Here is a 22347-nt window from a genome sequence, read left to right as displayed (position 1 = left end):
CTTACTTGAGCTTCCAAAGCAGAACAGTACAGAGTAATTACGTAAATAATAGAAATGCTCTTTCTTCTAGTTTTAGAAGTTGGAAGTCTACGATCAAGATACCAGCAGCACTGGGCTCTGGTGAGGACTGGGTTCTGGTGAGGACACTCTTCTTGACTTACTGGTGGGCAGGCGGTTGTGTCCCCTCATCTGCTCTGCACCCTCACATAGACTTTCCTTAAGTTCACACATCTTAAATCTCCTATTCTTTAAAAACATTAGGTATTTTTGGATTAGGGGCCTTCTCTCATTGCTTTCTTTTATTTTAATTACCATTATAAAGGGCTTACATGTAAATAACAGGAGGTGGGACACAGATGAATTTTGGTGCTATACAATTCAGTCTGTAACATGTTTTATCGCTTCTCATAGTAAGTTTTGTGGTACTATGACAACATACCGGAGACTGTATTTCTGAGTTCTGGCAGCCAGGAAGTCCACGATCAAAGTTGCTGGTAGGTTATGCTGCTTCTAGAAGGGCGGGCCTAAAGTGCATCCTCTAGACTTGAGGAATGTTGCTCCTCACAAGGCAGTCAAGAGCAGGAGGACTAATCGACCAGCAAAGCCCTTTTGTGTGTGTGTGGCTTTGATTCATTCACAAGAATACAGTTGTAATATAACAGGACTGAGAAGCAACTGGGAAGAGAATCTCAATGAGGAATCTCCTAGGTCAGATTCGTCTGTGTGCTTTTCAGTGTGTCCTTCTTAATTGGGTTAATTAAAGTAGGAAGAGTACCCCCTCCCCAGTGAGAGTGGCAATACATCATAGGCTGCCTCTGAACTGTTTTAAAGTGAGAAGAGCAAAGAGTGAACAGGCCTGCATGTGTCCTGTTTTTCTCTTCTCTTGACTGTGGACGAGGATGTGGCTAGCTACTTCGAGTTCCTGTCTTGACTTCCCAGCAATGATGAACTTGGAATAATAAAGCAAATAATTCCTTTCTGGTTTTGCAAGGGGATTCTCTCACAGTAACTGCAAAGAAAACAACAATCTTTGTGACTTAGATCCCTTGATTAGGCCCCGCCTCCCAGCACGGTCCAATTGGAGATTAAGCTTCCACCACATGACTTTAAGAGGGACCATCAAAGCACAGCATATCCACAAAGGAAAGCTGAGGGTGGACAGAGGGGGAGAAGACACATGGAGAAACAGACAGGAAACCAGGTCACCCATGGTCTTATTTCTCAGAAATATGGGGCACTGTCTCATTTCACTCTCAGTGAGAAGATGACAACAAAGCTCAGGGTCGCAGATGTAGGAATACAACATAGATTTTGAAAATGTAAACCTATGTTTTACTTTGCATTATTTTGATGAAAAAGGTATGTGGTTTGCCACAATTTCCACAAGCGTAACTAAGGGCTAGGAAATAGTCATGCCATGGCATAACTATGAGAAACAGGTCATTTCTCAACATCTTTTCTGGTTTTATTTCTACATTTGATTTATTTAAAAGGACACCTAGAGGACATTTAGCTAGAGTTGAGAGGACATCTAAGAAAGATCCGTGTGTACCTGTAGCTATAGCTATGTCATCCAAATCTTCATCTGTACCTTCTGAGACTTCTGAGAGTAGCTAAGCCAAGGGAAACAACAGTAAGAGGCAGTGACAATTAGCAACTAGTTTCACATAATGCGAGCAGGGCCTCAGGTACATTTCCACATTGATCATATAGTAAGTTTTTAAAGTTTGGTGTGCTCAGTCTCTTTGCCTTTATACACCAAGTCTCCCCAAATGAAGTCATTGATTAAACCAGGCTGACTTATCAGTATCAGAGATGACCACATGACCCCAGTTGGCCAATCAGGATCATCTCCTTGAAGACAATAATTGCTTCAGAGATGGTCGTGAGGTTCAGAGGCCTTTTTGTAGTATTAACATGGAGTTCAGTATATGAGTAAATGATCAATCCACAAAGGAAGAGAGTTGAAAGTGAAAGGGGATGCTATCCTAAAAACATTAGCATAGATATAAATCGGGTTTGTCCTAGGCAGATGTGTGGTCACCCTAACCAAGGATCAGGTAAACGCAGAACTATCCAGAAACACCATGCGGAGAGCAGGTGCCTGACCATGAAACCAGCAGGAAGGAAGGTGATGGGAGAGAGCAAAAGAAACCCTGGTGACTTACTTATGAAATTAGCTAGTCAAGCTCCATGGCTCTTCCCATCTGGAATGTTCCATTCTATGTTTGCTTAGGAAAATCTTTCAGAAAGAGGACCAGAATAAAAACCAAGAAGGTATTTGAATCAAAACTGATATTCCTCATTTTCTTTTGAGATTTTAGCATATGTCTTTAGCCTGTACCTCTGTCTAGTTCCAAAAGCCTCTGGGAACCTGAGGTCACTATTTAAGGATCATTCTTTCATTCAGTCAGGAGTTTCTATAGCAGTGTGGTACCTAGAATACCAAAAGAAACTGCTTAGAGGTAGACAGCCCATAATACCTGGATATTTCTTCCAAAAGACATCTGCATGGCTACTCTACCACAGAAGCAGGCAGATGACAAAGATCAAGACCTCCAGAGGATGCCTTTCTGCGAAAAACAGAAGCATTTTTCTCCTCTGAGTATGGTTATAGTTTAAATCTTAAGTGTCCCTTAACATCCTGGGTGTCAAAGACTCTGTTCCCAGAGTAAGCTATTAGTGGGTAGTGGACACCTTCAAAGGTGGGGCCTGGTGGGAGGGGTTTAGGTCCTTGGGGATGTGCTCTTCAGGGGGAATTGTGAGAACCTAGTCTCTTCCTATCTATTTCTGGCCATACTGTAAAGAGTTTTGTTTGACACAGGCTCCCAACCTGATGTGCTGCCTTTCAACAGGCTCAAAGCAAATGGGCCCAGTTATGATCTAAAAATGTATGCCAGCAACAAAATAGATCTCTCCTCTTGAAATCTATTACAGATGTCTTGTAGGGACAAAAAGCTGGGGAATGCTACATTCTAACTGTTTTCTGCCTTTGACATGGATTTGACTGTAATATTCTAAAGGGACAGGTAGTTCACAATGTCTGGCTCCATGGAGTTCCAGGACAAGCTCCAGAGCGTCCTATCCTGTTGTGAATAGAATAAAACTATTCTCTTCTTCCTCAGAACTCTTGAAGAAAAGAGGGCCTACTGAGACGCCCTGACACAGTTCTGGTAGATTCAATCACAAATAAATACAGTGCCATTTATTTAAGACTCTGGCTCTTAAACTCTGAGGCTGTAGAAGATAGAGGGGAGGTTGGCCACATGTTCAGACCTGCAAACTCAGGGAATAGTTCCCCAGGATAAATTCACATGCTTGCTTGTAATATTTTACAGGTTAGTTCAGGGAGTTCTTAAACCCTAAAAACCCATTCTAGCCCACTTTAAAAAAACTTTAAAATATGCCACATATATACACACATCCATCCATCTATCTATCTATCTATCTATCTATCTATCTATCTATCTATCTATCTATCTATCTATCTATCATCTGTGTGATGTATGCATGCACCACAGGTCACGTATAGATGTCAGAGTATAACTTGTAGCAATTAATTCCTTCCTTTCATTGAGCAAGACCTGGGAATTGAACCCCAGGTCCTCAGGTTTGATAGCAGAAGCTTTTGCCTACAGAGACATCTCACTGGCCTGAAGTATGCATTTTAAGAACACAAAGCCCAGAGTTCTTTGTTAGAGCCCATATTTCTTTCTTATTTATTCTTTCCATTGTGATCCGCTATTTCCTTCTCTGTTGTTATTTAAGTTTAATGCTTGTCTCCTTCACTCCCTCTGTAATGGTCATTTTCTGCTTCTGTTTCTCCTGTGATAGTTGAGTTTCAGGATTATTTTGGATCTGTATAAGTGTTGAAAGAATACTGCAAAAAACCCAAAACAAACAAACAAAAAAACCAAACCACTTTCTCCCACTCCTCAGTGGACTCCCTAAATGGCTGCCTTGACATCATGTGTGGCTTATCTACCTCCAGCCTTTCTTCCCTCTCTTCCTCTCTTTACTTCTTCCCTTTCCTTCTCTCTCTCTCCTTCTCTCTCTCTCTCTCTCTCTCTCTCTCTCTCTCTCTCTCTCTCTCTCTCTGCTGTCTCTCCATGAATATAGATTTTTTTTAAGAGCTATTCTAAAAATTTGTGACACACACAATAATCTCTAACTACCAAGTTGTAAAACCAAGTATGCTCCTTTTTATAACCACAGTAAAGTTATCATGTCCAGGAAGTCTTCATCATAGCATGCCTTTGGCTCATCTACAAACTGTATTCAAGTTTTGTCAAGTTCATGTATCAAATTTCATTTTTTTCTCCTTCAAGACACTATGTAGGATCATTTAGCTGATCTATCAGTTTAGAAATTAAAACTGAGTTTAACATAATGGAAGCCTTCCTCTTTTCCCTTTCCTTTGATTTTCTCACTCTTTGTGAACAGTACAGGTCAGTTAGTTGCATGGTGACCCGTCCTTCAGCTAGGGTTTTCCTGATGTGTTTTCCTGATGAAATTCATTTTCAAATCTTTGGAAATAGAATTAAGACTAAAATGGTGTTGTATCTTCAGAGCATCAAAACCTGTTTGTATAGTCACCATTAGTCACACTAGGTCACTAACTTCTAGTACCTCTGGGAGGTTACCATTTCCCCTTGATGATTCACAAGTCTTTTAATATTTGGCGTCTCATTAACTTTCATCCATTATCTTTAGCCAACACACTGATTTTTGCCTGAATTGGTCATTGTTGCAATCGTCACCAAATGATGATTGTTTCCCACGTCCATCATTTTTCTAAAGTCACTAATTGCCATGCTATGATCATGAGGAACATTTTATTTGCCTTTCTTTAAACATGAATTAATTTATATCATCTTTGAGTCATAGACTCATGGTTTCTCCAACAGTTATAATCTATAATCTTTATGATATTCAAGTGGTTTTGTGCCCTGACCACCTTCTTACCCTGTTTTCTATCCTTCTCTCCCATCTCCATTGTTCGTCTGGTTCTAACAGTTCTTTCCTGTGTGCATGGGATGGCATGAAGTGTGTGCAACTCCTCTTTTTGTACAGTTTCCCGTCCTCATTTCTGGTTCTGACCTATCCAACTGTACCAATGCCAGGGAGAATCTGGTAGTTTCTAAAGGTGATATTTTCTCTTGATCCAATTGTAAAGATGCCAGCTGCAGTTAAGTGTCTCAGTATTTTCTCAGGTTTATAACTTAGCTATAAAAATTCACTTTAGGCTACAGCTTGACATATAATCTCTCAGGCCAGGAGTGAGTTTCTCTAGCCATTTTCCCTTTAATTTAACACTACATGATTCAGTGTAGCTTCCCCATCTAATAATAAATGTCCAAGAATTGTTACTGCCCCAGTACAAATCATGTCCATCACTAAAGTGATTATGGAGGGTAAATATGAAAAAAGACACAAATTTTCTGACTCCTCGGGGATTAAAACAAGGAAATAATATTGATCTTTTATGATGCTCCCTGTAATTCCCATTCTTTTCACCAGGACCCTCCCACATATCCAGAAAGATTTTCTGATATAAAAGAAACAACACTGTAGTGTTTATAGAATCCTGCCTTTACTAGTTAGTGGTGACCTTTGTTTAACTTTGTTTCAAGATCGGGTTTTAAATTCACCAAGAAGCTGTCTGTGACTCTGTGGGCAACCTAAAGGTAAGGATCTATTGTATATAGCAGGAAAAGTTAGAAATGCAACCCATGCTATCTCTGGCAAAATACTGGCTGGCCTTGTTCTCATCTTGTGGAGACTCTCTGACCCAGAGCTCTGAAATCTCTACACCCAGCTTGCAAAGTTCCCATGAATGTCCTGTCACTGCCATGCTAACCCCATGTTTCCAAATTCCCTGGAGCCCTTTGGGCGTACTTCTTGCAAACCCATGCTTTGCTGTTTTGTTACTGTACCTTTCTCTCTGGAACCCAGTTGAGTCATCATGTGAAGGAAAACACCACACAATCTTAGTTTAGAATCAAAAGGCAACACAATTACTGGGCCCAGCAACTAGTATCCTAATAGTAAGCCATTCTAAGTTAAATCCTCTGGTAGCAGATCCCCACAAATCTGTTACCTGAATAGAGGGTCTGTGCTACCTGCATTTTCGCTCCATCATTCTTCCCATCTTAGCCCATTCCTTCTCCTCCATCCGACATGGAAGTCCTGCCTACTTGCCCAGTGATTAGTTTCTTTATTCTTTAGAAGTGTCACATGAAGTCCTGAGTATATGATTCACTCACTCCCTGGCCCAGGCAGCCCCTCTTGGGGAAGCAGAATTAGCATCAAGCTACAAACAGCACCAGGGCAATCCACCACAATGGTACAGTGGGGAAAGGGCTACATTTGATAGCAGGATCTTTACGCCAGGTCTTGCTCAGCCAACAACTATCTGTATACATTCTTTCACTCTGGTTCATTTTCCACATCTGAAAATAAGGGGTTTGGGATGCAATCTTCTATAAAGTCCAGTGTAACTTCAGTGCAATTTCATGGTCTTTGAATCTTAAAAGGCATTTGTTTTTCTTTTTAGTTTCAGTAGGACAAAACAGCTCTAACCTAAAACTGAGAAGATAAAACAAGAAGATAGAAGATAAAGATAGAGGGTATTTTTGCCAGCACAGTTGACCTAGGAAATTGTGTGTGTGTGTGTGTGTGTGTGTGTGTGAGATGAATAAATCAAAGAACATTGGGCAATTCAGAGGAGAAGCTTTTAATGATTCGTCTACATGCTTGCTCAAACTCATTCAATCCATTTGATCATAGTCCTCTCATATGTGTATCCAGTCTCAAAGGGTGCAGAGGCAGAACCATATTTGAAATTGACTGGGCATATTTTTCCTTCTTCTGCTCCTTTATAATTACAGATATAGGAGAAGGATGGTCTTTCTGGGTAGAGGAAGAGTGCCTAGGAATCCTATATGCAGAATCTCACTGAACCTAGCCTGGAGATGTAGACTTAATGGGTATTAAAAGGATTGCTTTGTGACTGAATTGCATCGACTCTTTCTCAGTATCTTCATCTTTTTAAAAGCAAGAGCAATCTCAGCAAGGCTTTGCCATTCTCTCCCCTGTGACTCTTTCTCTAGTTTCTCATTATACATTTGTCTCTCATTATACATCTTTTTCCTTTGTGCCAGTTATTTCTAGATGTGGTTTTGTTGGTTGTCTTTTGAGACACTGTCTTGTGTGGAATGGCCTTGAATTTACTATATAGCTGAATATGACCTGGAACAACTGATCCTCTTGCCTGTCTCCAAAGGACTAGGATTATAGGCTTGTGCTACGATGCCTGGATTGTTTGGTACTGGGGATTTTGGCAAGTCATTTGTGCCTGCTAAGCCAGCTCTCTATCCACTAAACTCTATCTCCAGTCTATGTCAAAGCCATCTTACGGGATCTGACCTCTTATGATGTACAGGCTTGAATTTCTAAGAACCATTTGCTGATTTCTAGGAGAAATGGAGTCATATTATCTTTGTTTTGTCCTCCATTTTCCCTTGATTGCCATACTTCATAACAGGATTCTACACTTTGGCATTTTTCCCTTGGGCACTAGGAAGGGGATGAGTCAGCCCTGCGCTTAACTCTGATCGTTGAAGCAGAGACGAGTCCATTCACTATTGTAAATTCCAATTATATAAATGGAAAGAGCTATTTTTTTTAAAAAGAATAAGGCAGTTTTTTGTTTTGTTTTGTTTTTTTAAATCATAGTTACCATTAAAATGCTTGGCCTTGCTGGAATATTGGCAAGAAACCAATATTGAAGTGGGATAAAAAAATACAGAAAATCAAGGGGACAGAGGAAGGGAAAGAGACCTCTGGAGCCCATAGTCTCCTGCCAGCTGAGAGTCGGTCATTCAACAGCTAACAACATTTATTGTGAAGGCTGCAGACACAGGTAGTATTCCTTTTATACAGAGATGTTTTCAAAGTGTTATAACAAGTGTTATAATAGCAAATAATCATGCTTAGGACCTGAATACATATGACTCATGGCCTCCCTCTATGTTCCTATACCTTTTCTAGATATAAACCTGACAGTTTCTGAGAATCTAAAAAACAAGATTATCAACCCCATTCTCAGCAAAAGCACCTTCACTTGACCTGATTTTTCCTTCTTACATGCAGAGAACCAGGCTGTTGCTTAAGTTCTTTAATAATCTCTTAAGATGTGACTTCAGCAGCCAAGAAATTGTATACAAGGCTACTGTCTATTTTAAAGACACTCAAGGGAAGCTCCATCTTGAGAAGTGGACATTTGTGTGACTATGTCTTATCTTAACCCTGAGCACCCGTCTCTCTAACTACCCTCATGCCTAAATCCATATGAAATTTCTCCATAATAAAAACCTAACTCCACTCTGACTCATCCTGTAGTTTTTCTTCAGCATCGTCAAGAGTACTGGGATCATCTGAGTGGGGGTCTCTGGAAAGAACAACTCAGGCTTCTCTGGGAGGCAGGATTGAGTTGTTTCTCTGGCCCAAGCCCCACTGTGGCTACCAGTAACATATTTGTCTACACTCTTATACTTTTTAACCCTGAATTTAATTGTACTGCACACAGTAGTCACACTGGTCTTGACTTTGCATCTCCAGCGTTTCAGTTCTGGCCATGACTAGAGCTTTGGGCCACAGTTAAGTCATTGTAAATCTCTAGTTTGGGTTTCAGTTCCATCTCCATTTTTCTCTACAATGTCTCACTTTATAGTCTTTCTTGTGTGTATCAACTGGCCTTATGGTATTGTTAGGTTCTTTTATGTTGACATTACTGAGGAGATAAAAAGCCCAGGCTAGACCCTCTGCAGCCTACCACCGGACCTAGAGAAGGAGAAAGAATTTACAGATTCTACAAACAATGGTGTTTGAGGGGCTGGCATGAAAATGACAAACTTCCCCTCTGCATTCATTTGAGTGACCAGAGTTAATCACAGGAGTGATTTTAGGGCAGAGGAAGAACTCAACCCCTCTTTGTGCCCAAGAAAGGAATGTGATGGTGTAGAGAACCTAGAATATTGTCCCTGCCTCAAGAAGTATAGTAATCAGGGTAGAATAAAAGAAGAAACAAAGATAACGGAACTCTAATCTCACAGATGTTTACAGTTCATCTAAGATAACATTTGCCAATGGTCAGTAATCCTAGAACCACTTTGTGAGGTTTGCTGTTATGCCATAGGTAATTTCCCCCTTGGAAATGGTTTTTTTTTTCACTGATTATCTTAAAAAACAAGATTCTTTTATTACTTATATGAATAAATAATGGCATTTCTCTTCACTGTGTAAAAATAAATCACAAGTAAGAAAATGAATCCACCACATTTCACCTAAAATAATGTCGTATACCAGTAGTGGGTCAACTCCTACGCTTTTGGCCATATGGTCTTACTGTATCAGAGACACACTAAAATGACATTCTGACTCATGTTGGGAGTGGTTACTGCCCAGATGGTTGCTAAGGAAAAGTAGAACACAAAACACGATTGGATTCCTTCCTAGAGTATTGTCTTTCTCCCTTTCTTTCCAGTATACCATTTTCTTCTTTTCTCCATTCTTCCTCTGATCCTCCTTTCCTTTTGTCATTTTTTCTTCTCTTCCCCTCTTTCTTCTTCTCTCTTCCCCTCCTACCTCTTTCACCATACTCAAAGAAATAGCTCTCTCCTTAGCTCCTCAGAGTGGATTCTGATCACCAGTGTAACATCCATCAGATTCAAAAGTCCTATGAAATGAATTGCCACTTATAGCTGCAGAGTGACACACAGTCCACCCCTGCCAAATGTCCATCTTTGCTTCTGTGGTGAAGAACTTCTTAGTGAGACTGTGTTTCCCAGCACGCATCTCTCAGAAGAGGAAGGATGGGAAAATACTTAGTCTCTGCCAGTGAGTGTTAAAAGAAGCTGTTGGTTGGGGTCCTTGGGTAATGGGTAAGATTAGCTTTCCAAGCCTTGGCCCAGGACTGGGGAGCTGCAGTTATTATATTTACCTGTCCTCAATTAAACTGAAACAGTGGGAAAGCCTTCTGGCAGGACCTGGATTCACTACAGTGATCAAAACTGCCTGGTGTGAGTGCCTGTGAAAACAGTTCATTTTCCTATCAATGGAACTTTACAACTATACAGTAAATTTTATCTGAACCCTCTAACTCTAGTAAAATACAGCAAAGTGCAATAAATTTCACTTTATGGGTTTTACAATTTGAAAACAGCTTCGGGCAGTCTGGTTACTGAGGCAACCCAGCTATAGCAGCCTCCAAGGGTTGGTTTGTGAATAGTGAAGGCTCCTGAGATGATCCATGACTTTGGGTTCCCAGGTTATGCAGATGACGCTGCCTCCTCTTTGAACATCACTTAAGGTGCAAGGTGGGTCTTGTGTTTTTACCCTGATGCTGGCTTTAAGTGGTGAAAACAGAAAGCAATTCAATTACGGAGCAGAGTGCTGCCAGCTTCCCTGGGACATGAGCAAATGAGCTTCATTAAAGATGGAGATTTAGTCTCTGACTTATTGCAGTCTAACCGACTCCCCCCTAAGGTCCCCAGGCCTGTAAAAACATTTCAGACTGTTTTGAACTGGGACTAAATCAAATAACATTCTACTACCCCTCCCCCCTCCAAACAAAAAAAGTTTTTGCAAATTTCCCTGAGGCAGGTTTTCCTATTTTCAACTGGATTTTAATGGACTCTTTTCCTTGCCTTTCTAAGTTGTTAAGATATTAGAAGTCCTGTAATATATCAAGGTCTGCTCACCTTGGCAATAGTCCACAAAAGACTTCCTACTACTCAGAATTCGAACAACAAGCTCCCATCCTTCTATCCCCCACTACATTCCCCCTCCCCCACCCCCATATTGAAGATTGAAGCTAGGACTTGATGCACTGCACGCTAGGCAAGTGCCCCATCACTAATCTACAGCCCATCACTTCAGTGCTCCCTTTTAGTCAGCGGGGATGTGTGTTGAATCCTTGTGAAAGTGCTAAGAGGCTGTGTCTTATCCTGTTCTCTTTTTTTTAGATAAATACACTGAGGCAGAAACATTGAACAGTTTGCTTGGGGGGTCTCAAAACCAGTGGATGGGAAAGTCAGTTGCAACCTTAGGAGCCAAGAACTGCATAGCTTTAAGATTAACCTGACTGGGCTGATGGAAGAAAGAAGAAAGGGCAGACACACACAGCCTTGGGTTGGCTGGGCCCTGCACTCGGCTGGAGAGGCACCAGCAGCAACCTAGCAGATCAGCAACAAACAAGGAAGAGTTTGGATGTGAGAAGGAAGGAATGCTTTTAAAGAAAAGGGATGATGGCATTAGAGAGAGAAAGGTTAGAAGAAGGAATGGATTCAAATGAATGCTCTGATCATATTGAAATAGAAAGGGAGGAAATGAGGAATCTGCTTTCACGAAAGAATCGAGGTATGTAGCTTTAAAAATAAACGAGCCATGCTAAATCTGGCTAGGCACCACCACCAGTCTCACCCACCCCTATGGCCAGTCCCAAGTGGCCTTCTTGTCTTGGTTCCCTAGGCCAGACTGCTGCCAAGACACTTTGGTCACAAACATGCTCCCAAGCTAGCTCTCTCGGTCTCTGCTTACTAAGCTGACTGAACCAGTCTTTGTGAAACATCTGGAGCTGCTGCTGGCACTTTCCAGGCCATGCACCCCCTGTGGCTGGCCTGCAGAAAGCCAGCTACCATTAGCTCAAATCCCCCTTAGCCCTGTGAAATAACAACACTAGAGACTTAGCCAGATTTATAATGATAGATCTTTAACCCCAAAATGCCCATGAAAAGAACACAAAACTCAATTGATATAAATTCAAACTACACACCTAGACTGGGCAAATCTACCCTGCATTACTCTATTGCCCATCTCTGAAATCCCGAGCTACTTCCTGCTCCTTCAGGCCACGTGGTTCTGGTTCTTCTTCTTCCTCCATCTTTGGACTCATCTGTGCTCTCTTTTTTCCCCTTCTATTCCTGTTCTGCCTGGAAGATCCTGCCTCTATATCTTTGTCCAGTGATTGGCTTTCTGTTGTATTTATCAGCTTGTTAAATAACCAGGGGCAATTCCCCTACAAGAGTGAAAGACTTTATTTTGGGAACCCAATGATATAGTCAAACTGAGTCCAAAGTGGGAATTGGAGATACAAGACAATCACTCTCTACTGTACTGTCAACTCTTTTCTGCCATGGACCATTGGTACCCACCCTAAGGCATGGACAGAAGCAGGGTGAAATATGATTCAAGAGGCATCCCTCTCTAGAGATGCCTCAGGTACCTCACTTCTAATTCTTGTCTTCTAGCCAAATCCTGTTTTACATTTTTGATAGTATTTATCACATCATAAGCAACTTACATTGTTTCTTCATCTTCTCTCTTACTAAGAATGAATCCCCAAAGCAAGTACCTTATTTGCCTTTATTGATTTCCAATTCCTGGCATATGGTTAAGACCTTGATCAATATTAATATTTATTGAAGGAATGAATAAAATGTAGGCAGACGATCTTCCAGGAACTCCAAGAAATAATTTATAGAGGACTTCTGATGTGGGAATGGAGAATAAACGTACTGAAGCAGAATCTTAGAACTCAGGCCAAAGGCACCATCATTTTAGATGGTTAAAGACTTGGGTGGATTGGTTACAATCATTTCCATGCAATCCTAGAAAACACAATTCTTCTTAGTTCACTTTCAAGAAAGAAAGAACTCATGAGCATTAAATAAATTACTTGCCCATAGTCCAGCACCAGAATGTGAAAGAACAGGAAACAGAAACTGTAGCTCTTTCCATAGCTACTGTCATTTTATGACACTATGTGGTTTACCATCTACCTTTTAGGCCATAAGACAGCTGGAAGAGCAAGGGTTGACAGGGAATAAACCTCTTCATAGAACACCTGTGGCATAGCTCTTACTTTGGCAATACTGTGCAGTGCCAAAATTAAAACAAAACAAAACAAAGCAAAGCAAAAAACAAACTCGGGCAAAGTTCATGGCCTTTGTCTGCCAATGCATAGTCGGAATACAAGGAAGGTCTCTTTGATGTGGGCAAACTAATGCGATTTCTTCGTGGTCAGCTTACAACATAAAAAACATTTTTAAGCTGCAGTTACATGGAAGTAGTTGTAACGTACTCTTTTTTAAGGTCCACATAACTCTAGGTAGCAGAGTATGTGAGTGACAATGTCACAGGAAAAGACGCTGTGGCACTGAGTATGTGCTGTCTTCTTGTGCAGAGTGAGCTGCTTGTGCTGAGGTTGCTGTTGGTGAGATGTGCAGTCATCCTTGAAACACCCTTCTGAACATCAGTCCTTCTTCCATCCCTTCTTCTCGCATGGTTCCCATGAGAATTCTAAACTTTCTTTTTCTCAGGTACAGAGAAAGTCAATTAGTAGTTAGTGGTTGCTACTAATCAGTATTTTATCCCCAATTCAATTTCAGCCATGGAGAGCAAAGTAACTTGTTTAAAAAAAATACCAAAGGGAATGTGTCAAGAACATCTTAGAAAATAAAGCTAGAGGAAATCCTATTTTTGCTAATAAATCCTATTTCTAGAAACCAGTCTTAAGAAAGATATAACAAATACAGTTATTTTGAATCTAAATCTCTTTATTTAAATATAAATAGGACTCTGGGCCAAATTTAATATCCAAAGTAGGCAAAAACTGAATTAAATTATGGGGGTACATATGAAAGCTAAAATATTGATTATATAGGAGTTAATAGTAGATAAGAAGACATAAAATAGCATAATAACAAATAAAAGAAAAGCAAATATTTGAATAATTGTAAACATAGTTTTAATGCACACACACACACACACACACACACACACACAAACACACACACACCAAAAAGAACAACCAAACAAAACAAACAAAAAAAAAAGAGAGAAGGAAAACCAAACTATTAACGTACATAGATTAAATGGTGTAGGTCATTCTCTCTCTGCTAATGACCCATCAGAATTTTTTGTATGCTTCATGTTTACAGATGAAAACATTCTGACACTCTTAAAAAACTTTAGTTTTGAAAGAAATAAAGTTTCTTTTTTTTTATTCGATATATTCTTTATTTACATTTCAAATGACATCCCCTTTCCTGGATCTCCCCCTCCCCGAAAGTCCCATAAGCCCTCTTTTCTCCTCCTGTTCCCCAATCACCCCCTTCCTGTTTCCCTGTCCTGGTATTCCCCTACACTGCTGCACTGAGGCTTTCCAGTAACAGAGGCCTCTCCTTGCTTCTCCTTGGGCATCATTTGATATGTGAATTGTTTCATGGGTTTTCTGAGCTTCTGGGCTAATATCCGCTTATCAATGAGTGCATACAATGTGTCTTCTTTAGTGACTGGGTTGCTTCACTAAGGATGACATTCTCCAGTTCCACCTACTTGCCTAAGAATTTCATGAATCATTGTTTTTAATAGCTGAGTAGTATTCCATAGTGTAAATATACCACATTTTCTGTATACATTCCCCGTTGAGGGATATCTGGGTTCTTTCTAGCTTCTGGCTATTATAAATAGGGCTGCTATGAACATAGTGGAGCATGTCTCCTTATTACATGCTGGGGAATCCACTGGGTATATGCCCAGGAGGGGTATAGCAGGGTCCTCTGGTGGTATCATGCCCAGTTTTCTGAGGAACCACCAGACTGATTTCCAGAGTGGTTGTACCAGCTTGCAACCCCACCAGCAGTGGAGGAGTGTTCCTCTTTCTCCACATCCTCACCAGCACCTGTCTTCTCCTGAGTTTTTGATCTTAGCCATTCTAACTGGTGTGAGGTGAAATTTTAGGGTTGTTTTGATTTGCATTTCCCTGGTGACTAAGGATGTTGAACATTTCTTTAGGTGCTTCTCAGCCATTCGATATTCCTCAGGTGAAAATTCTTTGTTTAGCTTTATACCCCATTTTTAATAGGGTTATTTGGCTCTCTGGAGTCTACCTTCTTGAGTTATTTGCATATCTTTGATATTAGCCCTCTGTCGGATGTAGGGTTGGTAAAGATCTTTTCCCAATTTGTTGGTTGCCGTTTTGTCCTTTTGACAGCGTCCTTTGCCTTACAGAAACTTTGTAATTTTATGAGGTCCCATTTGTCAATTCTTGATCTTAGAGCATAAGCTATTGGTGTTCTGTTCAGGAAATTTTTTTCCCTGTGCCCATGTGCTCAAGACTCTTCCCCAGTTTTTTTTTTCTATTAGTTTCAGTGGGTCTGGTTTAATGTGGAGGTCCTTGATCCACTTGGACTTGAGCTTAGTACAAGGAGATAAGAATGGATTGATTTGCATTCTTCTGCATGCTGACCTCCAGCTGAAGCAGCACCATTTGTTGAAAAGGTTATCTTTTTTTTCCACTGGCTGGTTGTAGCTCCTTTGTCAAAGATCAAGTGACCATAATTGTGTGGGTTTATTTCTGGGTCTTCAATTCTATTCCATTGATCTACCTGCCTGTCACTGTACCAATACCATGTAGTTTTTAACACTATTGCTCTGTAGTACTGCTTGAGGTCTTTGGATACTGATTCCTCCAGAAGTTATTTTACTGTTGAGATCTAATCATCCTATGGGAAAACAAGTTCAGGTCAAGTCCTTTCCACTTCTCCCTGACTATGGCTTCAAGCTAAGGGTCAGTTAGCATGAGAAGTCATGCCAATGAAGTCACCCAACTTCATTTAGCACATTTTACCTGCATTTTCTTATCTAATTCCTATACTGGCCACTAAGACAAAGGTCATGATAATTTATTTGGTCAATAAAAAAATAGAACGTTGAAGAAATTTCATATAACTTTATATATGAACCTGAATGTCTGAGTTCCTTTTCTATCACTGTGAAAAGACACTATGACCAAGGCAACTTATGAAAGTATTTAATTAGGAATACTTGGTTTACAGTTTTACATGGTGAGTCCATGACCACCACAAGCCCTTTGCTTGTGATATGTGACTCTAATTTCAGGTAGAAATGCATATTCATGATAAATTGTTTGGGAAGTGTAGGAAAAACCCTATCTATCTTATGTAGTGTTAAGATTGTAGCAGGAGAAAATAATTGCTTTTTGTACTACTACATAGACAAAGCCCAAACCCATTTGTCTGATTTTTAAATACAATTGCCTGCTGGAAAGTTGTAGAAAGTACTTAAGTTCATCATCCTCCATTATATATACTTAGGTCTGTTGCTAAACATGAGTTGGTGGAGCATAGAGAAGAAGTAATACTTATCTGAAATGAAATTTGGCAACCAATGAAGCTAATCTTTTTGCGCTGGGGAGCTGGCTCGGCTGGTAAAGTGCCTGTTGCACAAACGTGAAGAGGATCTGAGTCCAGAAGACATTACACTCTTCAGTCAGTTTAGCAAAATTGGTGAGCATTAGGTTCAGAGAGAGACTGTCTAAAACATATAATAAAAATGAAGGAATGAAAGAAAGAAAACTTGGGGTCTGGGATGCTAATACCCCCGGAAGTTCTTTTACTGTTGAGAATAGTTTTAGCTATCCTGGGTTTTTTGTTATTCCAGATAAATTTGAGAGTTGCTTTTTCCAAATCTGTGAAGAACTTAGTTGGGATTTTGATGGGGATTGCATTGAATTTGTAGATTGCTTTTGGCAAGATGGCCATTTTAACTATATTAATTCTGCCAATCCACGAGCGTGGCAGATTTTTCCATTTTCTGAGGTCTTCTTCGATTTCCTTCTTCAGAGGCCTGAAGTTCTTGTCGTAAAGATCGTTCACTTGTTTGGTTAGAGTCACCCCAAGATACTTTATATTGTTTGTGGCTATTGTGAAGGGTATAATTTCCCTAATTTCTTTCTCAGCCTGCTTATCCTTTGAGTATAGGAAGGCAACTGATTTGCTTGAGTTGATTTTATAACCTGCCACTTTGCTGAAGTTGTTTATCAGCTGTAGGAGTTCTCTGGTAGAGTTTTTTGGGTCACTTAAGTATACTATCATGTCATCTGCAAATAGTGATAATTTGACTTCTTCCTTTCCAATTTGTATCCCCTTGACCTCCTTATGTTGTCTAATTGCTCTAGCTAGAACTTCAAGTACTATATTGAAAAGATATGGAGAGGGCAGCCTTGTCTAGTCCCTGATTTTAGTGGGATTGCTTCAAGTTTCTCTCCATTTAGTTTGATGTTGGCTACTGGTTTGCTGTATATTGCTTTAATTATGTTTAGGTATGGGCCTTGAATTCCTGTTCTTTCTAATACTTTTAGCATGAAAGGATGCTGAATTTTGTCAAATGCTTTTTCAGCATCTAATGAAATGATCATATGGGTTTTTTTTCTTTGAGTTTGTTTATGTAATGGATTGCATTGATGAATTTCCGTATATTGAATCATCCCTGCATCCCTGGGATGAAGCCCACTTGATCGTGGTGAATGATCGTTTTGCTGTGTTCTTGGATTTGGTTGGCAAGAATTTTATTTAGTATTTTTGCATCGATATTCATAAGGGAAATTGTCCTGAGGTTCTCTTTCTTTGTTGGATCTTTGTGTGGTTTTGGTATCAGTGTAATTGTGGCTTCGTAGAACGACTTGGGTAGTGTTACTTCTGTTTCTATTTTGTGAAACAGTTTGAAGAGTATTGGTGTTAGGTCTTCTTTGAAGGTCTGATAGAATTCTTCACTGAAGTCATCTGGCCCAGTGCTTTTTTTGGTTGGGAGACTTTCTATGACCCCTTTTATTTCTTTAGGGGTTATGGGACTGTTTAGATGATCTATTTGATCCTGATTTAATTTTGGTGTCTGATATCTGTCTAGGAAACTGTCCATTTCCTCCAGTGTTAAAAACTGCATGGTACTGGCACAGGGACAGGCAAGTGGACCAATGGAATAGAATTGAAGACCCAGAAATGAATCCACACACCTATGGTCATTTGATCTTCGACAAAGGAGCTGAAAACATCCAGTGGAAAAAAGATAGCCTTTTCAACAAATGGTGCTGGCTCAACTGGAGGTCAGCGTGCAGGAGAATGTGAATTGATTCATTCTTATCTCCTCATACTAAGCTCAACTCCAAGTGGATCAAGGACCTCCACATAAAACCAGACACAGTGAAACTAATAGAAAAGAAACTGGGGAAAACCCTTGAGGACATAGACACAGGGGGAAAGTTCCTGAACAGAACACCAATAGCTTATGCTTTAAGATCAAGAATTAACAAATGGGATCTCATAAAATTACAAAGTTTCTGTAAGGCAAAGGACACCATCAAAAGGACAAAACGGCAACCAACAAACTGGGAAAAGATCTTCACCAACCCTACAGCCGATAGAGGGCTGATATCCAATATATACAAAGAAGTCAAGAAGTTAGACCCCAGGGAACCAAATAACCCTATTAAAAAATGGGGTACAGACCTAAACAAAGAATTTTCGCCTGAAGAAATTTGGATGGCTAAGAAACACCTTAAGAAATGCTCAACATCATTAGCCATTAGGGAAATGCAGATCAAAACAACCCTGAGATTTCACCTCACACGAGTCAGAATGGCTATGGTTAAAAACTCAGGAGACAGCAAGTGTTGGCGAGGATGTGGAGAAAGAGGAACACTCCACTGCTGGTGGGATTGTAAGATGGTACAACCACTATGGAAATCAGTCTGACGGTTCCTAAGAAAACTGGGCATGACAGTTCCAGAGGACCCTACTATACCTCTCCCGGGCATATATCCAGAGGATTCCCCAGCATGCAATAAGGACACATGCTTCACTATGTTCGTAGCATCCTTATTTATAATAGCCAGAAGCTGGAAAGAACCCAGATATCCCTCAATGGAGGAATGGATGCAGAAAATGTGGTATATATACACAATGGAGTACTATTCAGCAATTAAAAACAATGAATTCATGAATTTTTTAGGAAAATGGATGGAACTGGAAAATATCATCCTAAGCGAGGTAACGCAATCACAAAAGAATACACATGGAATGCAATCATTGATAAGTGGATATTAACTACCCCTGAAGCTCTGAATACTGAAGATACAAATAGCATATCAAATGATTCCTATGAAGAAGGAAGAAGAGGGCCCTAATCCTGGAAAGGCTTGATTCAGCATTGTAGGGGAGTACCAGGACAGAGAAAAAAGAGGGGGAAAGATACGAGAATGGATGGAGAGAAGAGGACTTATGGGACGTATTGGGGGGGGAGGTGACTGGGAAAGGGAAAGGCTTTTAGAATGTAAACAAAGACTATAGAAAATAAATAAAAAAATTTAAAAAGAAAGAAAGAAAGAAAACAAGGTGGCAATAAATTGAGAAAGACAATCTTGACCTCTACAATTTTAACCTCTGCATACATAGGAGCTAATGAGCAGCAATTAAGAGATTACAAAACAACATAATAACAAATACAAGGAAAAAGGAAATATTTAGTATCAGAGTAACTGTTAAAGTAATTTTAATACGTGGAAGAAAATATAAAACTACAACAGGCATAGGTTAAATGGCATAGGTCATTCTCATTTTGCTGTTGCTTATCTGAATTTTTCAGATATGCTTTATGTTTGCAGAGGGAAATGCATGCCACTCTTTTTGTAAACACATAATCTACATGTGTATTTGTGCATAGACATGATTAAAAGTTCTGTCTTTATTTTTTTTGTAGAAGGAGGGATAATGAAATTTCTCAAGGTACATCATTGCCTAGGTTCATAAACATTTTTCAACAGTATTTTATTTATGTGATTTAAAAAGCAACCATGGAAGCTTAGCTCTAATGAATTAAGAATAAATCACCTAAATAAGAGTTAGAAACACTATTGATGGGTATATAAAATCTGGTTTTTAAAATTAAATTATGATAGTGTGAAGATCTTGTAAAACATAGACAAAGTAAGTCATAACTATACTAGAATCGTTAGAAATTGTCGTGGAATACTGATCACTGTCTTCAACTGGAAGGCTTTTGAATCTCAGTGGGCCAGTTGTGAAGAGTTGTATGGAGCAGTGCTAGAGAATAAGGAAGAGAGGTATTTTTTTTGTCATTATCAACAGGCAGATGATCCTGGAAGACATTGAAGTGAAAGAAGGCAGACACAGGAAGACCAGTCACATGCATTCTCACTTAGAAGTGGAAGCTGTCATAGCTCACCTCTGAGGCCAGGCATATTTACTACTTACCAGGAGCTCACACTGGATGGGGAAAGGGAGGAAGTGCTGGTTAAAAGATGGGTAGTAGGTCTAAGGGTGCAATTTTCACAGAAGGAATAGTTTCTAACATTCTAGAGAACAGCAGGATAATTATGATTGACAACAACTAATTGTATTCTCCCTAATATGTAGAAGGACTTGAAATACTTCCTATGCAGAGAGTGAAAACTGTGATGAATGTGTCAATTGCTTTGAGATGATACATAAAGGTTTATACATGTTGTGGTTATTAATATTGTCAACTTGAGAGAAAGCCCTAGAAGATGAGCCTCTGGACATGTTTGTGAATGGCTCCACCAGCCTCTTGACATACCTATAACAATGTATCTAGATTGGATTAACTGAGGTGGAGCAATCTACTGGAATTGTGGATTGCACCATTCTTTGGGCTGGGAAAAGGAGAAGCTAGAATGGACAGGAGCTTCCTTCACTGCATCTCTCTGTTTCCTGACTGTGGACACAATGTGTCTAGTGGCCTCCAGCTCAGGCTGCCACTAAGATGGACTAGATCTTGGAACCATGAGTCACAATAAACTCTTCCTTAGATTTCTTTTATGGGGAATTTTCTTCTAGCAACAAGATAACTAACAGTATACATGTGCTGAAAATTATTCTGTGGCCCATACACATGGACAATTGTGCTAAATTAAAGATGAAAGTGAATGACCCTAACTCAAAGTAAAGAAATATATTGTACAATATATAATACAATACTACATAAGGACATTTTCATGTAACATCTTGTACATCGAATATCTTTGCCTTATCTGCCCTATCCTTTCCTCTCTCCCCACTTCTGTTAGTCCCATTTGTTCCAGAGACAGTAGCCTTTCTACTGTTATGTGATGTATACCTAACAATGTTATGTATTGATATGTATATGTGTAGAGAGGACAAGCATACTATATTCGTCTTTCTGAAATTGACCTAATTTGATAAATATAGCTATCTCTAGTTATATTCATCTTTTTGCGAATAACACAGCTCTGCCTCTTATAATGGCTGAAAAAAACATACTATATACATACACATATTTTCCTTTCCAGTCTTCTGTTATTGGACCACTAGGTTGTTTCTTCAAGTAACTATTGTGCACATTGCTGCAATAAACATTGATGTGAATTCAGTATCTCTATGATATGTTGACATAAGCGTCAATACCCAGAAGTTCTGTGGCTGGGTCATATGGTTGATCTATTTTAGTCTGTTTTTGTTTTGAGGATCCTCTATACTGATACATACAGCAGCTGGGAGGACTTTTTCTTTTCTTTTCTTTTTTTTTTTTTTTAGATTTAAGTTAATACCTGAAGTCTTATTTTATCTAAAAATAGGAAATAAAATGCCCATTGAGATAAATTAATTTTTGGCACTTAGATTAAATTACCCAGAAATAATTTCAGTGATTATTTAAATTGTGGTCTCTGTGACTTCATTATCATAATATTTAAAATATGATTTTCATTTTGGACTTCTCATGTGACACAACCCTTGTCCTCGTCAGGATTTTAATTAATGCCTCACATATTCACCTACTATAATTTCATCAGAGTCATGATTTAGCTGTTTCAATGTCAAGAAAACAAATTGCCATAATCAGTGACATTTAGTCATTTTCACAGAGGTGGCACTGGAGTAGCGAGGCCTTGACAAATGGGAGGCGGTTGCTTGCACTTCTTTCAGAAGTTCCACCAAGGTCCTTTTCTATTATCTAACTCAGGCATTCTGTCCTTGCTTCTTTCTCTCCCTGATCACTTTTGTGTTTGATATGAACCTTGGTATTTCTTGTGACTACGCACAAGTAATATGCTCTCTTACTTATGGCGTACAAGGTTCTTTAAAATATGCAGCAGATGCTGTTGATTGGTTAATTTGTAGTTGGTTGATTTGTAATTCTACAAATGCTATGTGGCATGAAGCAGTGTCTCCCTTAAGCAATGGCTGCAAATAAGTATATTTAAGGAAAACACCAGGACACAGGAAGGTGATGAGTAGTAACTATTCTATGTGCCTGCATTCTGATTGGAGAACATTTGTTGGCCACAGCACCAGCTGCTGTTCAGTTAGACTTTGGATTTAGGTAAACCTTTCACCTAATATACATTTGAATAGTTTCAAGGATTTTAGTGATCACTAACCTTCCAAAATGCAAATGTATAATATCAACAACTATTCACAGGATGTA

The sequence above is a fragment of the Apodemus sylvaticus genome, chromosome 5 (assembly GCF_947179515.1).
Source record: "Apodemus sylvaticus chromosome 5, mApoSyl1.1, whole genome shotgun sequence".
NCBI lineage: Eukaryota > Metazoa > Chordata > Mammalia > Rodentia > Muridae > Apodemus > Apodemus sylvaticus.
This window is presented reverse-complemented; position numbering follows the sequence as displayed.